The sequence below is a fragment of the Pinus tabuliformis genome, chromosome 7 (assembly GCF_031772625.1).
Source record: "Pinus tabuliformis cultivar Carrire ecotype Pingquan chromosome 7, CPIR1, whole genome shotgun sequence".
Lineage (NCBI taxonomy): Eukaryota > Viridiplantae > Streptophyta > Pinopsida > Pinales > Pinaceae > Pinus > Pinus tabuliformis.
Genome location: NC_142293.1, coordinates 1,750,796,674 through 1,750,814,623, shown reverse-complemented (window position 1 = coordinate 1,750,814,623; position 17,950 = coordinate 1,750,796,674). Strand labels below are relative to the sequence as shown.

The 17,950-nt window shown below is 36.9% G+C and overlaps 1 pseudogene; it reads right to left on the bottom strand.

Annotated features, from left to right (window-relative positions):
- Nucleotides 1-17,229: 17,229 nt before the first annotated feature.
- LOC149255340 (large ribosomal subunit protein eL38z/eL38y pseudogene) lies at nt 17,230-17,545 on the bottom strand (annotated as a pseudogene).
- Between the last annotated feature and the right edge of the window lie 405 nt (nt 17,546-17,950).

Sequence of the window (17,950 nt, the reverse complement as noted above, 5' to 3'; positions counted from 1 at the left end):
CAATTCATTTTTCCAAATCATTATTACTTGAGTATGGTTTCATTTATAAAATATTGAGAAAAACATATTACAATTTTATATTTAAAAGGTTTGTGTTTTTATAAGGTTAATTTTGTATTAAAATGTTTAATTTTCAAAATTAATTGTTCTAGAAAATTTATGGCATTGAATTTATTAATATAATTGAAAATATGTTTTAAATAACAAGAATTTAAAGAGAGTTTTTTTATAGAAATCATATGAGAGAAATTTATCTCAGGATTAAGAGAAATAATATTTAAATTATGATATTATTTTATTAATTTATTAGAAATATTAATAAGTTTTTTTAAAAATAATACTTAAATTAATATATTAAAATCAAATATTAAAAAATAAAATAAATAAATAAAATCATATGTCGCTTAAAATTTCTAATATGTATAAATACATTTTAAATTAGTGAAGTCATATAAATTAAATAGGTAGATGCTTACAGATATCAAAACACATACCTCATAATACATTTCTCATTGCCAAGATTGAATTATATATATATATATATATATATATATATACATTTTACAAGTTTTTTAATATAGAAGTTGATCACTTGCAATAAGGCTTTGTTACAATACCATGGTTGATTGATACTACATGCCAAAAAAAACCATAACGCATGTTATTATGATAAAATAATTTTATTGTTGCACTACTCATAGCCACCTCTTCGAAAAGAAATTGCTGTCACTATCATCAATTATCATCTTCAACTAGTCTTCAATGAATAAACTACTCTTCCTTGGTCTCTAGGGCACCCTTATATCTCTCCCACCCTTAGGTGTCACTTAAAGCCTCTGAAGGCCTTACACCCTTAGATCTCCCTTAGGCCTTCAAAGGCCTTTAGTTTTGATTTTCAGCTGTTGTTTTTTTCGCACTAATCCTAGGCCGGTTTCATTGCTGCTAATTTTGAAGTTTGATGTACTTGATTCTTGTTCAGAGGTCACTGATGATTTAATTTTTCAATGTTAATGGTGACTACAACTTAAAAGAAATGTAAATGTGTCTATGATCACAATATGTGTATATATTATATTTAACATGTAATTTTGAGCTTTTTAGTTACTTTTACATGAAAGATCAGTCTTCTCAATATGTTATCATTGTAATAGTTCCTTTTTAATAGAAATCACTAACAAGGATTTAAAAAAATCGTTTTACTACTTTCTAAATAAATCTAAATCTTTGTTTTTTCACTATTACAAAAAATATTTTATAAAAAATAAAATAAAAAAATTCCTATAATTAAAACATTATTCAAAATAAATTTGTAGGAAGAAATCATCTATATTAAAGGAAAAAAAAAAAAAAACTAAAAACTAAAAATTTTTAATATTAAAAACAACTTATAATATCATATATCATTATATATATATATATATATATATATCTCACTAATATTTATCACTTTTATAAAATATCTTTGATATAATATTATTGATATCTAATTTTTTTTAATTGATATCTAGCTGAATTCGCAACAGCGGTGGTATCGTACTCCCATTACATGGGTCGAATCTCACTGGATGCCACTATAACAGCTAGGAGGAACTGCCCAGCCTGCAAGGAACGATCCCTCAAGATAAGACGAGACTTGAACCCGTGATGTGCACAGTGGCACGAATGACTTAGCAGATCGTTGGCTAACCACGAGACTAAACCCTGGGGACTTTTACTTAATATCGCTGAATCGGCAATGACAGTAGTATCGTACTCGCGTTACATTATCCAGGGTCAAATCCCACCAGCTGCCACTATAACAGCTAAGAGGAACTACCCATCCCACAAGGAACAACCCCTCAGGATAAGACGAGACTTGAACCCGTGACTTACACAATGACACAAACGACTTAGCAGGACCTTCGCCACCATGAGACCAAATCTGTCACGCCCCTACACCTGCGGTAGTCTTTCAACCACTTATAGCGAGGTACGGCACCACCGAACACTTTATTTTCACCAATACTTATGTTCATGGACTACGCCTTAATTCACTTTCTCCTACTTAGTTTGTGTTTCACAACCAAGTAATATTATGTTTATCCTTTATACCAATGAACACCCATACTCATTCATTATCAACAACAATTATAAACGAAGAAGACAATTGCACAGTATAAAGGGAGGGGCAACTCCCCGCAATATGAGTCTGCCCAAATCAATATATAATATAAACTTCACTTTTTATAATGTACAAGCTAAATCTTGGGAAATCCCAAATTTACACTTAGTCAATTTTCACCAATTCGGCAAACTCGGTTGCCCAGCTCGTCGGCACCTCTACACAGTCGCCGCACAACTCACCAACCCGTCGTTCACCTCGTCACACGTCTTCGCCGGTTCGCTCTTCATTTGGTCGCAAACGCCCAAACCATGTACACATGCCCACACGCAGTCCCACTCGCCAACTCTTGACAAATGCCCAAATCATGTGAACAGCACGTAGTACCGCCTGCCCAACTCTACGACCTCTGGTTCCAACCTTCGTCTCACGATCGTGTCGTTTGCCCAACTTGGGCGCACCTCCAAGTCGCCACACACGGGCGCCTCAACCTGAGACATGCTTCCGTTCACAACCCAACACACCAACAAGTCTCTGTGCACACTTGCACGATGGGCGGGCGCTCACCCGAGTCGCCAAGACACCCACGCCAAGTCGTCGCACAATGCGGGCGCCACACACCCGTGCATGCCCTCACCCAACCACCGGGCGCTCCTGCCCGCACCTTCACCCACAACCGCGCTTCACCGTGCACGACCGCCCAAGAACGGGCGCATCCTTAAACCTGCGCCTTTTCCCCCTTAGACTTGCGCACTGCAGATCTGCGCCTCTCCTTGTGAGCGAAGATGTATGAGCGTTGAGTTGGTTGTTGAATGAGCCAACGCAATCACAAGTATATACCAAGTGTAGGGGCTAAGTCTGGCACCCAGCCGACTTGCCCAATGCTTGTGCACACCCCTACTTCCATCGCAAAAGCCCCCTCATCCATAAGTCGGCCTCCGCACATGCTATGCTCCATATAAACATGGTCTCCTCCTCACAAGTGCGCATAAGTCATCGCACACTTGGAGAAGTCGCACTTCCCATCATCGCAGGTCGCACTTCCCACCATCGCAGGTTGCGCTTGTCGTGCGCGCGCGCCCGGTCACCCGACGCCCAACCGTCGCATAACTCCGAAGGCCTTACATCCTCCTCCACCTGAAATCGTTGTCGTCCTGGACAACATACCATCCTCGTAGCCATCCACCAAGATCATCAAAATCCATGATGTCAACTCCTCCACATACTATAAACATTTCTGCAACATATGTAGAGCCACCGCCGCCATCATGTCTCGCCTTGGCAACCATCTGTCACCAAGATAACCATACCAAGGTATACACCTCATCGGTATGCCATACATAAGAGATCATCTCAATCCATGACTATCGATCACCCTGTCACAATCTCCACATGCTGCTCCCCATCATGGAAGGCTGGCCCCTCCATCCAAGCTACATGCTCACTGCAACATCCCATGTCGACCTCACCATGTGTCATCATGTGAACACTGCCATGATACTCCAACGTAATGCTAACACATCTCTGTACACTACATGTCCCCATGTTTGAACTAGTTCGGTAGCTGATCCAACCGTCATGCTCAAACCATGAGAGTGAACATCCTCATGCCATCGTCAGTTGTTTCTCAAAACATCCTGTCACATCCTCAACTCGATCAAGAATCCATCTCCATACAAGTATAAACCATGCTCAGGTCCGTGAAGTAGTCCTCATCTCATCTGCAACATGATGTCCATGATGTTTGGTGTCAATGTGATGCATGAAATCAGCCACATCTATCCCAACATCATCATCCGTATGTGTATCTCCTCCATATGAAGAGAGCATCTCATCAAATCGGCTCTCAATGTGTCACATCTAGGTCCATGAAGTAACCTCCATCATATCTGCAATGTGCCATCCCTCAAGTCTGCCATAGAAACAAGTATCTACTTGTCTCAACTATCCATGTGCTGCCCATGATCATAGATCAATCAGCTCTCATGTCAAAAGGTAGTTGAGTCTCGGCTCAACCCATGCCCAAGTTTTGCCACCAAGGCATCATCATCATCATAACTCCATCACTCCAAAGTGTCTAATGTCGATCCTCCACATCAAGTCACTCTTCCAAGCCATCCCCATACATGTACTTGAAAGTATGCACCCCATCCTGCATCAAAGTCTCTGACCTCAGCTCCTCAATGCATAAAATCCTCTAAGTCCACCATGTATGAAGTCCCTAAAAGTCACAACCTCATGTCATCATGAGCTCCATGAGTCACCCCCAACCAACATGCTAGCAAGCATACAAGTCTCGGCCCAAAGGTCTCTGCAAGATGCCTCAGCTCTCCATGTAGTAGGAATGCTCCATAGCCTGCTCACAACTCCATCCAAGTCCATGGCCTTGTTGTACAAGAGTGCACAACCTCTCCATCGGTTCATAAGTAAAACATCTCCATGTCACATCAGCAAATCTACCTGCACAACATCTCTGCCTTGGCACTCCTCATTGGATGCCCATAAGTGACACCTCTACAAGTGCTCCCGCATAATGTCTCTGCATAAGACTGCCATGCTCCATGTCTCCAACCTGATGTCCATGACTAAGTTGCCCATGTAGTCCAACCAAGTAGACCCATCACAACAATCGATCATCCTCATCCAAGTCTGCAATCTTTGGTCTAGTGAAGTCAGTCACCCAACCATATCATCATCATCGCATCACGAGTCCCTTCCATCATGGCTCCCCCACTGAAGGTTCCACCAAGAGTTGCTCTCGGTCTCAGCCGTGAGAAGTCCACCCAAGCATCATCGTAGGTCGCACTTCCCACCATCGCAGGTCACGCTCGTCGTGCGTGCGCGCCCGGTCGCTCGGCGCCCAACCGTCGCACAACTCTGAAGGCCTTACATCATCATCATCATTAGGCTCCACCAAAAGAGTATCCTCATTCATCCATGTCCGCAAATTGCACGATCCTGGTCCAACTTGATCAATTTCAAGTTCATCCTCCATCGTTGTCACATCTACAACATCTTCAACTATCATCACTTCCTCTTCCTTGATAGCACAATCTACAACTTCATCTTGCTCCATTGTCCAACCAAGTTGAAGAAGTTCGTCTTCAACATTCTTTTCCAAGATTTCAAGTTCCTTTCGAATCCGGGGATTCTCTTCTTTCATCCGCTTCAACCTGTATAAGGTAAGCAAGAGCTTCCCTTCGCATTCTTCCGAACCTGCCATGCCTTGTCGTTCAGCTTGGCCCAAGCACTAAGCTTCACCCCTGCTAAACCATCTTCACCATTCACTAGCTTCACCAAGTTCCGTGCAACCATGAACCAGCCCTTGTTCCACTTGTATGTGAAATCAGCTTCCTTCACCTGCAAGTATCTGCTTCCACTGTCACTTCGTCATGAGCAACCTTGCTCACCAGCTCCAACAGAGCTCTGATACCAACTGTCACGCCCCTACACCTGCGGTAGTCTTTCAACCGCTTATAGCAAGGTGCGGCACCACCGAACACTTTCTTTTCACCAATACTTATGTTCGTGGACTATGCCTTAATTCACTTTCTCCTACTTAGTTTGTGTTTCGCAACCAAGTAATATTATGTTTATCCTTTATACCAATGAACACCCATACTCATTCATTATCAACAACAATTATAAACGAAGAAGATAATTGCACAGTATAAAGGGAGGGGCAACTCCCTGCAATATGAGTTTTCCCGAATCAATATATAATATAAACTTCACTTTTACAATGTACAAGCTAAATCTTGGGAAACCCCAAATTTACACTTAGTCAATTTTCACAACTTCGGCAAACTCGGTTGCCCAGCTCGTCGACACCTCTGCACGGTCGTCGCATGACTCACCAACCCGTCGTTTACCTCGTCGCACGTCTTCCCGGTTCGCTCTTCGATTAGTCGCAAATGCCAAAACCGTATACACCTGCCCACACGCAGTCCCACTTGCCAACTCTTGACAAATGCCCAAATGGTGTGAACAGCACGTAGTACCGTCTGCCCAACTCTACGACCTCCGGTTCCAATCTTCGTCTCACGATCGTGTCGTTTTCCCAACTTGGGCGCCCCTCCAAGTCGCCACACACGAGCGCCTCAACTCGAGACACGCTTCCGTTCACAACCCAACACACCAACAAGTCTCCGTGCACACTTGCAAGATGGGCGGGCGCTCACCCGAGTCGCCAAGACACCCACGCCAAGTCGTCGCATAATGCGGGCGCCACACACCCGTGCACGCCCTCACCCAACCACCGGGCTCTCCTGCCCGCACCTTCACCCACAATCGCGCTTCACCGTGGACAACCACCCAAGAACGGACGCATCCTTAAACCTGCCCCTTTTTCCCCTTATACTTGCGCAATGCAGATGTGCGCCTCTCCTTGTGAGCGAAGATGTATGAGCTTTGAGTTGGTTGTTGAATGAGCCAACGCAATCACAAGTATATACCAAGCGTAGGGGCTAAGTCTGGCACCCAGCCGACTTTAAGTCTGGCACCCAGCCGACTTGGCCAAGGCGTGTGCACACCCCTACTTCCATCGCAAAAGCCCCCTCATCCATAAGTCAGCCTCAGCACATGCTATGCTCCATATAAACATGGTCTCCTCCTCACAAGTGCGCATAAGTCATCGCACACTTGGAGAAGTCGCACTTCCCATCATCGCAGGTAGCAGGTCACACTTCCCACCATCGCAGGTAGCGCTCATCGTGCGCACGCGCCTGGTCGCTCAGCGCCCAACCATCGCACAACTCCGAAGGCCTTACAAAACCCCTCTCGGCTTATTGATATCTAAATTTAATTATTATTAAAAATTATTAATTCTTATAAATTTCTATTTATATGGGTTTATATTTGATATGATTTGAACTATCGCCATTGGTCTTACGCTAAAATTTATATTCACTTTTACTTAATTAACTTTTTAAGTCAAGAAATAAGTTTGAAAAAATATTTATTTTAGAAAATGTTAATGTTTTTTTCCATCATTTAAATTTGATACCAATACATATACGTATCAATGTATCCCACCTTTTACGAATTTCAACAACCACGTTTCAGATGCATTGTTTACTTTTTAACTTACGTCGAGTTTCAAATGTATTTATCCCACTTTTTATGAATTTCAACAACTAAGTTTCAGATGCATTGTTTACTTTTTAAGTATGGTTGAGTTTCAAATTTATTTTTCGCTGTTTAATTTACTTTGTATTTTTTCTATCTTCAGAGTCGCAGAAATTCCCTGGAATTAGCCTCCAGCTACTTAAACAACATTTATAATCTCTTGAGAATGAAATTAGCTAAACAAACATTTACAATCGGCTGAGAATGAAATATGTGGCAGCACAGAAATTCCCAGGAATTAGCCTCCAGCTACTTAGACAACATTTATAATCTGTTGAGAATGAAATTAGCTACTAAAACAACATTCACAATCTGGTGAAATTGAAATATGTGGCATCAGTTTAGCAAGAATAAGGTAGATTGAAAGGATGGATGTTTGTGTCCCTCTACAGAGTGCACAATTTGAGCTCATGGATGTAATATTATAACAACTCCCAAGGAGGAAAGAAGATGAAAACAATTTAAAAATTTTAGTTTAAGTTTTTTTTTTTTTTACTTATAATAGTTAATGGTAGGGACCGTGTTGTATCAATATCACTTGTTTAGATAAAGAAGTTTTGGTTAAAAAAAAGTAATTGCTAAATTATTCATAATGTGTAGATTAATTAATTTGTGTGAGTTTTATTTTTTTATGGGAGGAGTTCGAAAAGAAACTATTTAGCAAAAATTAAAAATTATTTGAAAATTCTAATAATAATAATAATAATAATAATAGTCTCTAGAGAGAGGCTTCACAAAGTAGTAGTATAGGGTTGATTTGGAAATGTGTAGATATAATGAAAAAAAGTTTGCCAACATTTTTACATATAAGCATAATTAAATAATAATAAAAGGTTAAAAGTAATATGGAGCTCACTATGAGGGAAATGTTGTTGTGTCCATTAAAACTTAAAACTTAAAATTAATAAAAATAAGAAAAATCAATAATGTTATTTGTATTAATAAAGTTAATATTCATATCACATTAAAATATATAACAGATAAGTAGTAGCTATAAGTTAAAATCTATTTTAGTTGATAATTTAAAATAATGATTTTGTAACTATAGTTAAATTTAATTAATAATCACATAAAACATTTAATACTTACAATAAATATAACATTATTTTTAACTATGGATATTCACGCCCACTTAACTATAGGTATTATTAAATTGTAAATAGGTCTTCTTATAATACTATAGGCCAATACCATATTAGCTATAAATTAAGATCCATTTTACCATCTACATTAAAATAATAATTTTGTAACCATAATTAGATATCATTAATAAACACATAAAAACTTAATGCTTACAATATAACAAGGTTTTTAACCATGGATATTCACCCCACTCCACTTTACCATGGATATTATTAACTTGTAAATAGGATTTGTTACAATACCTTGGGCCAATACCATGGATCATCAATACTACATTCCCAAAAATATCTCTCATTTCACAATCAAAATATTATATAAATTTTTTTTTTTATTAAGAGACACTCTTGAGCCCAATATGGAAGAAATGTCATGATGTCCCCATATTTTGATTTTATCTTAACATTTTGACTTGGTCAAAATACATATAATGAAATAAATATAAATATAAAAATATTACTTATTTTTATTAATTAAAACATTTTGACTCATTGCAATTACATGAAAAAAAAATTATTAATTAAAAATATTAATTATTTAAATTGTAATTTTGTTTTTATTAATAAAACTACAAATAACATTTTTGATAAAAGAAATTCATAATATACCTATAGTATTAAAATATATATAGTTATCCAATCCAATTAATTATATATCTTTATCCAATCTAATTTTTTAAGGTCATGGCACCAAATTGGTGTATGAGAACCCTGTAGAAATTTTGAATAATTTAACACATATTCAATGCAGATTATCCTGATCATGTACTATTGCGGAAAACATACATAATACATAAGCTCCTCTACGTTGATCATCAATATAGCAGCATCAATAACAATAAAACATCAAGAGCATTCACACATTAACACAGTATGTATCCCGGGGAAAGCATCTCGCTAAAAACCCCAACTATCTGTATATTAATGATTGAGTCATGTAACATTACACAGCATAATATTTCTCACAAGTATCTCCACCTCTGTTACACACAATACAACTCAGATCTGATCTCCAAATCTCTTCCACTGCTTGCCTGCCTCCACTGCTCAATACCTGCTCAAGAACTGATGAGAATGGATCACCAAACTCGTATTTCACCTCAAAATAATCACTCACACTTTGTTGGACGTGAGCAAAGGCTACAATACTGGGCAAATACGTGAGAAAACTCATTGGCATACTCAATCCCTTGATTGTGCAAGATCTGGTGCAAAACTATAGTCACAACTGATAGCAATTTGATTCTCTACCACCTGTCCCTGTTGAACTGAATATGCACTGACATGCAACTGAGTTAACTGATGTATTCATTAGTTGTAATATGAGTTAATAACTTGTGAATTAATTAATAACTAATTCACCCAACTCATCTCTAGTCTATTTGCCAGTTAGACTAAATACAACGAGTTTAACAAGGCTAAACTGAACACAACTCCATCAACTCCACAATCAACTCCACCAAACTCAACTGATTGAGTTCTAACTGAAGTCATGCATGCAACAACTCAACTGACTCATAAGAAAAGCGTGTTTCCTTCTGACAGCTGCATGTGCCACCTTTGTAGCTCAAACTGAAGTGCTCCAAGAGAATAAGATTAAGTTTATAGTCCAAATATTATTGTGAGATAATAATATTTGACTTTTCTATTTTTGACAGCCAGTTTAAAAATAGACTTTGATCACTCACACTGTGATCACTCACACTTTCATCAAAAATAGAAGTCCATCTATTTTTTCCCAACTTGATCAATCATCCATAAACAACAACCTGCAATCCATAGACATGATCCATATGTCTAAAAATAGACTTGCGCCAAAAATAGCCTGTGGGCCCACTTAGTGAAGGCGACTCTTTTCACTAAGCTCCATCATCTTGTTGCAATCTCAAAAAACCCCTTGTTTGTAAGACAAGGGACCCATATCATTATCCAATCCAATTCCAAATTGGTGTATTAGAACCCCTTGTTTGTAAGACAAGAGACCCACATCCGCGCACCGATTTGAATTGGTGTATGAGACCCCCTTGTTTGTATAACAAGGGACCCAACCCTACACACCAATTTGAATTGGTGTATGAGACCCCCTTGTTTGTAAGACAAGGGACCCACATCATTATCCAATCCAGTTCCAAATTGGTGTATAAGGCCCCCTTTTTTGTAAGACAACAAACACAATTGGTGTATGAGACCCCCTTATTTGTAAGACAAGGGATTGACCTCCGTGCACCGATTTGAATTGGTGTATGAGACCCCCTTCTTTGTAAGACAAGGGACCCAGCTCGGCACACCGATTTGACTGTTAAGTCTAGGAAGGCATACATACTCTACCCCCCTTTGGTTTTCAACCCGTGACCTCTTAGGAGGAAAAACATGCTCTTCACTATTAGGCCCACTCAATTTGTGTAATTAGTGGCTATAAGTTAAGATATATACTACTTTATAAATTAAAATAATGATTATGTAACCATATTTAAATTTAATTAATAAACATATAAAAACTTTAATACTTACAATAAATTTACCATATAATAATATTTTTAACCATTATATTTGTGCCCATTTTACCATAGGTATTATTAACTTGTAAATAGATTTTATTACAATGCCATGGGCCAATACCATAGTTCATCAATACCACATCCCCAAAAAACATCTCAGCTTTAACAATCAAAATATTTTATAAATATTTCATTTGAATTTAACTTTACAACATTTTTTTAATTAACATAAAAATAAAATATTATAATTACATTTTATTAATAAGCATATTAAAGCTTTAATTCTTATAATATGTCTACAATATAACAAGATTTTTAACCATGGATATTCATCCTCACATTACCATGGATATTATTAACTTCTTAGTAAGATTTCTTATAATCCTATGGGCCAATAGGGTGGATCATCAATATCACATGGGAAAAATCATCTCTCATTTCATGATCAAAATATTTGATAAACATTTTTTTAATTTAACTTTATTACATTTTTATAAACAATCTCCCACCAAATATGGAAATGATGTTGTAATACCTTATTATATTTTGTTATGAAATCATCTTGACTCTCCCAAATAACACAAAAATAAAAATAAAAATAAAATATTAAATTTAATCATTATAATTAATAATTAAATCAACTTAAATCTATTTTAATTCTTGATATATCAAGCTAAAAAAATTAAATCTAAAATTAAAATGCATCTAAACTCATAACAATAATTTTTAAATTAATAATTAAAGAAAAATAAAAACAAAAGCAAAACAAAATAAATGTATTTCTCATTCATATTAAAGAATTATTATTAAAAAATTTATTAAAGAAATAGTGATATCGCCTTAAAATCATGAAAATATGGTCGAAAGACTATTAGTCCAGAGAACAGAAAATTGAAATCTTAGTTTCTTGATTATCTAAGAATTGAAATAAAATTATAATAATTACTTAATATGTTATTTTAAAAAATTATTAATAAACAAATAAATAAATTAGTGAAGGTAAAATTTCAAATGAGATAAAATTATAATAATTATTGAATATGTTTTTAAAAAAATTATTAATAAACACGTAAATAAATTACTGAAGGCAAATTAGAAATGAAATATGTTTGGTAAAAATGATGAAGAAAAATTAAAAAGGAAATTGTTTTTTTTAAGAAAGATAAATATCTTTAAAACATAAAATTATTTTATTTTATAAAAATAATTTAGGTATTTTTATTTTCTAAGAATTAATAAATTCTTTACTAAAATAAATAGATTTTTGTAAGTAAAGTAAATATTTTCCAAATATAAATTATTATTTTGTTTTATATATTTTTGTAAGTAAAATAAATATTTTTCATATATAAAGTTATTTTGCTTTATAAAACAAACCTATTTTATGTTTTTTTATTATTAATATTTTCTTTACTTTAGGTTTTAGTTAATTAAGTATATTATACAATAATAAAAATAAAATAAATTTGAATTTCAAGTGTATATAATTTTAGATTAACTTTATTTGAATTTAACTATTTTAAATATGAATAAAGATAATAAAAATGTTAAATGTAATTCTTTAGTAGTTGTAAAATTAAGTTGAGATTAAGTTCTTACATCAAGGTGTTGGAATTTGAGACATGGAGGAGAGGAGCCCATCATGTCACTTCTCATCGCATGCGGGGAGGGGAACATGACCATGGCAAACACACCCCATGCATTCACACATGCAAGTATCTATTACCGATTTTCACAATCACATGGCAGAATACTATTCGTCTGAGCACTCTTGGCTATGATAGATTAGTTCCATGTTTAACTGGTCTGACTGCAACATCCCTCCACTGTAAGTGGGGCAATGACCCTCTCAAAAAAGCTTCATGGAGCTCAAACCCGACTTCTATGGTTTATTGTTGTACAACAAGTTGTTTGTTTCCACTCTGGTGCAAAGACCAACATATTTACCTGGTTAAGCATCAACATAATTCTTGGAGGTTTAGTCGTTGGGGATGTTAATAACTAATGCATGTGTTGGAAGATAAGAAACAACAAGGGGAGAATACTAAAGGTAGTATTTGAGGATCTCTCTAGGACACTAGTGGAAACTATAGTGACATCTCGAGCAAGGGAGGTTGGTGAAAACTGTCAACTCGTCCTCACAACAACGTAGGTTCAAGCACAGTGGGCCAACCAACACTTGGTATCCATCCTATGTTCGATTCCTTTCTCTTTTTCAGCTATTTTAATGGTTTATCTTCTGTTTGGTTGTTTATGGTATGTAGAGCTCAGATCACAATGGGGATTGTTGGCCGGAAAAGTTCCCTAAGGCAAGGGTTGGAAACCTGAACAAAGCATGATAAGGTAATCAACAAAGAACACTCAATCAAGCATGCCAAACATTTGAATTATCAAACTTCAATTTCGAGACAAACCGGGAGGTCCTACATTTGAAGAGGTTCCCATAGGGTCCAAAAGCTCGGCTTCCTCCAAGATGCGCAGACCTATAAATCAATCAGAGAAGCATATACATAATAGATAATTCAATGTGCATACATAATAATATGTTAGATAATCATACATAAACATTCATATTATAGTTCATAAGATGACAACTTATATCTGGAACAAGACATGAGATTCTTTATTGATTAACAATAGTAAGTACTAGATAGATACAACCTGATCCAGGAAAACAACACAATGAAGCCTTCCTCTAGATCTGTCCATCCCGAGCCACAAGAAAAACTTTGTAATAAGTGCAAGAATATGCTTGATAAGGATGTTGAACAACTTTGCAAAGGAAGCCAGGGCTTCCTAGAGACTGAGAGTGAAGGAGGCACCGGAAAGACACACTTGATCTAGGATAAATAGATTATAATGTTGATTTTTATTTGGATATTAATTATTTGTTCTAAATAGCTACTCACTTTGACTTGCCTTTTGTTTCTGTTAATATTGAAACAGTTTGGGGTTTGTGGTGCCCTTCCATTAATGGCATGTTACAAATTGTTTCTCTATCTCCACATGTATCATTTTAATACATATGTAAACTTACAGAAATTATTAAAACAAGAATAATACATATATATACATACATATATATATATATATATATCATCATCTCTCATCATTCTCATTTAAATTTGCAGCAGACCAATTCATGGAGCATATATTTAAATTCTATTTAATATCAAAAACTACACAATACACACTTGACATTAAGATGCACAACCATAATATGTACGACTTATGACAGTTCCTTGCTAACATTTTGTTATAATTTTTTGTTCGATTAGATGTAGTCATTATGCAAGCATTGTAGATAGAAATGTACATTCCATCTTTACTATGATGATAATATTCTAGTTTATAATGGTATTACAAGGTGAATATGGAAAATGTTTGAAAAGATAACATCGTAAGAGTGAAAGCATGTACCTAACCTATCTTTTCTAGAAGAGAAAATGTTTCATCTGTAAGAATTTTTTTAATCCTCTACATAGAATAAATCTGCAGAGGCGTAATAATGGTTGGGTTGTATGTAAGTTGGCTTACCCTTAACCACTTAGTATACAAGTAGAAGAAAAAAGAAAAATAAAATATGTTTCATTTGTTTAATATGTTGGAAATAATACTGAGAGTGGGGAGGGGGTGAATCAGTATTAGCAAATCGCTAACTTTTTTATTTCCATATCTAGATTCATACACGCTACTTCATTTAAGGGAACCTGCATGTACACGCAATTGTGTTTAATGCAACTAGTGTATATCCAGTAAACTTATAATTCAGTTAGTTGATCTTCAATGAGTGCATCAAAACATTATTACCCATATAACTAGTAAATAGCTGCAGTAAAACAAAACAGATCATCACACATAAGAAGCACACATGCACACCATGATATAAGGTGGAAACCAAATGTGGGTGAAAACCACCTGCTGCAATTCATCTCTATCTTCTTTTAATAAGAAAATTCTTTTTACAATATTTTTGTACCAGTGTAGTTGTTGGACACCTAATCCTAAATGGGTTAGTGTGGAAGCTGAATAGACTGGCTTACCCTTAACCACTTAGTATACAAGTAGAAGAAAAAAGAAAAATAAAATATGTTTCATTTGTTTAATATGTTGGAAATAATACTGAGAGTGGGGAGGGGGTGAATCAGTATTAGCAAATCGCTAACTTTTTTATTTCCATATCTAGATTCATACACGCTACTTCATTTAAGGGAACCTGCATGTACACGCAATTGTGTTTAATGCAACTAGTGTATATCCAGTAAACTTATAATTCAGTTAGTTGATCTTCAATGAGTGCATCAAAACATTATTACCCATATAACTAGTAAATAGCTGCAGTAAAACAAAATAGATCATCACACATAAGAAGCACACATGCACACCATGATATAAGGTGGAAACCAAATGTGGGTGAAAACCACCTGCTGCAATTCATCACTATCTTCTTTTAATAAGAAAATTCTTTTTACAATATTTTTGTACCAGTGTAGTTGTTGGACACCTAATCCTAAATGGGTTAGTGTGGAAGCTGAATAGACTAAGTAGTCCAAGAGACCTTGGGATGTGGAACCCAACGGTCACATGTTGTACTATAAATGTATATCTCTTGTTAATAAAAATTGTACTCTCCTGATTATCTTTCATATTATTCTTGCTTCCCAAGTGTGTTTAACATGGTATCAGAGCAGGCGATCTCCTGCCCTGCTCAAATATGAGCCACTTGTTTTCTGTGGCCTTTCTTACCTGCAAGTCATGTATATTCATATAATTGTCAATGTTGTTGTTATGGATGTAACGTTCATTCCAGCAATCTGAAAATAGAGGCCTAGGTATTTTAAGAGTCTGTCAACTCTGCAAAACTTGCCTGCCATTCTCAGTGTAACGCTCAACCTATCGCTCTCCCCATCTGTTCCGATGGTCGGTCTGCGCTAACCATACAAATGATGGCGCATACAATTACTGTCTCGGCTCTGCGTTGACCATCATTGCTCTTACGCTCTCTGTTTCTCATGCCTTATCAGAACCTTGCTATTCTAAGCCCGTAATTGTCTGAGTCAATGTATTATTATCTGCGTGATAATTTGGTTAACACTTGGTATACCCATCGAATACCTGCTCCTGGACCTAGAGGTAGTTACCCATCGAATACGTGCCCCTGGACCTAGAGATATTCTATGGTCTCCAACTAGTGCTAGCGTGGAAGATGGTGCAGCTACCTGACTGCTTCTAGGAGGAACAGATTGAGCAACTATCCCATTACGTTCTCCATTGTAATTTGGATCCCCATTGCCTTTGGTAAAATCCACGTAGGGACCAAACTATATCAACCCCGGGTTGAACTTGCACAATATGAGGCATCATTGCGTCATGGCTCTCTTTGTAATGTACAGGCTTCTCTTTCTGTTTGTTTCTGGAACCAATGGGATGACCCCTTCTTCCTAACTGCGGCATGTTATTAATATTATGTTCACCATCCTTGCTCACGCTTTCTTTGGGAGCTGGAGAGTCGTAGTGCTATTGGAATGAAACAGGTGACCCAAACACACCTTCATTGTGGATCCGCATTGCGTTCTTTTACCTCATTGTGACTAACCAGTGGCACAGTGCACTCTGTTGTAATCTTATCGATATTCCTCTCTACCTTCTGAAAGAGGACCATTTGGAACTTGACTTGAAAGTGCATTTTGGCCCTATAGTGCAGTAACTGGTTTGCTACTAAGAGACATAGGAGGATGCACAAGATTGATAACTTCAGGCAGTAAACTCACGCTGCTCCCAATACGCTATTGGCCTCCATATCATATCACTCTCCCTCTCAATACACTGCGTTTGGCTTCCAATAAGCTGTGTTTGGTGTTCTAGTATTACACTGCTTCTAGCGTTCCATTGCCTGCTCTACTACGCACTGTAATTTCTTCAGAAGTCTGACTCTGTCCCTCTGCTAATTTTCCTGGATACGAGTCTCTTGACGCTGCTGGTGAAGCCTAGCATTCTTGGGAAGCAAGAAACGACGCGGTCTTTCAAAACTGGTGCGGAAATAGCATGCGGTCTTTCAAAACTGGTGCCTCCACACAGATGCCTTCTCCAATCTTGGGCCCTCAAGTCACCACTTCTTGAAAGCATTAATTGAAGTGTAAGCTACATCAAACAATTGGCTTTCTTCCCTCGTCAGAAGCTGTACAAATTTTGATGTTGCAGAAAAAAGCGATGCTATGAGCTTTGCAAAGAATGTCTTTGAAACGCCCACGCAATGTGTAGAGAAGAAAGGACCCAAGACTTCTATCTGAAACTAAAAGTGCAAGTTTGCATCCTAGTTTGTATCTGGTCGATCGTTCTAACGTCGGCCTCCTGAGATACACGCTCAGCCCACCAGCATTCTAACCATACAACGCAACGCTGTTTCTTGGCTTCTATAATCGAGGAGTTCGGCTTCGCTCACCAGGGAGGCCTCACAATACCCTGCGAGGTCGTGAACTGCCAAATCTGGAGGTAGAGACTGCTTGAGTTTGTTAGCCTTCTCAAAATCAAAGACGCACAGAGTGTAAAGATACTTATTATGCCTGACATGGTATACGCTGCCCACTACATTTTTTACTTCTCTTGATATTCACTGACTGTGCATCTTTGCAATGGGCAGTCAAAAGAAAATCTTTGATCTCGCTTATTTATTTAGGCATGGCTTCTGATAATGCTGCTCTTCCACCTTGGCACTGCTTGTAAATATTTTCAAGCAAGTCTTGAGAGTATCCGACCGATCGTTGCCCTTCAAGGTTTTTTTTTTATTCCTCTCCGACATCGGCGTTAACTGAATTGTCCTATTCACATGGAAATACGTTGTGTAAAGGAAGTGTACCAGATCGTACAAGTATCTCAATACCAAATTCTTGTTCGCAGATAAATGTGCTATCTAAAACAAATTTGAAGCACAGACCTACACAGGGTGTGAGCTCGAGAGACTGCCCATATATAGCTTTTCTATCAAGTGTAGATCGAATCAATCCACCCACAGGAAGAGACCTGGGCTTGTTTCTCTATTTCTACTTTTTGTTCTTCTAGTTGAATTTCCAACAGATATTTTGGTT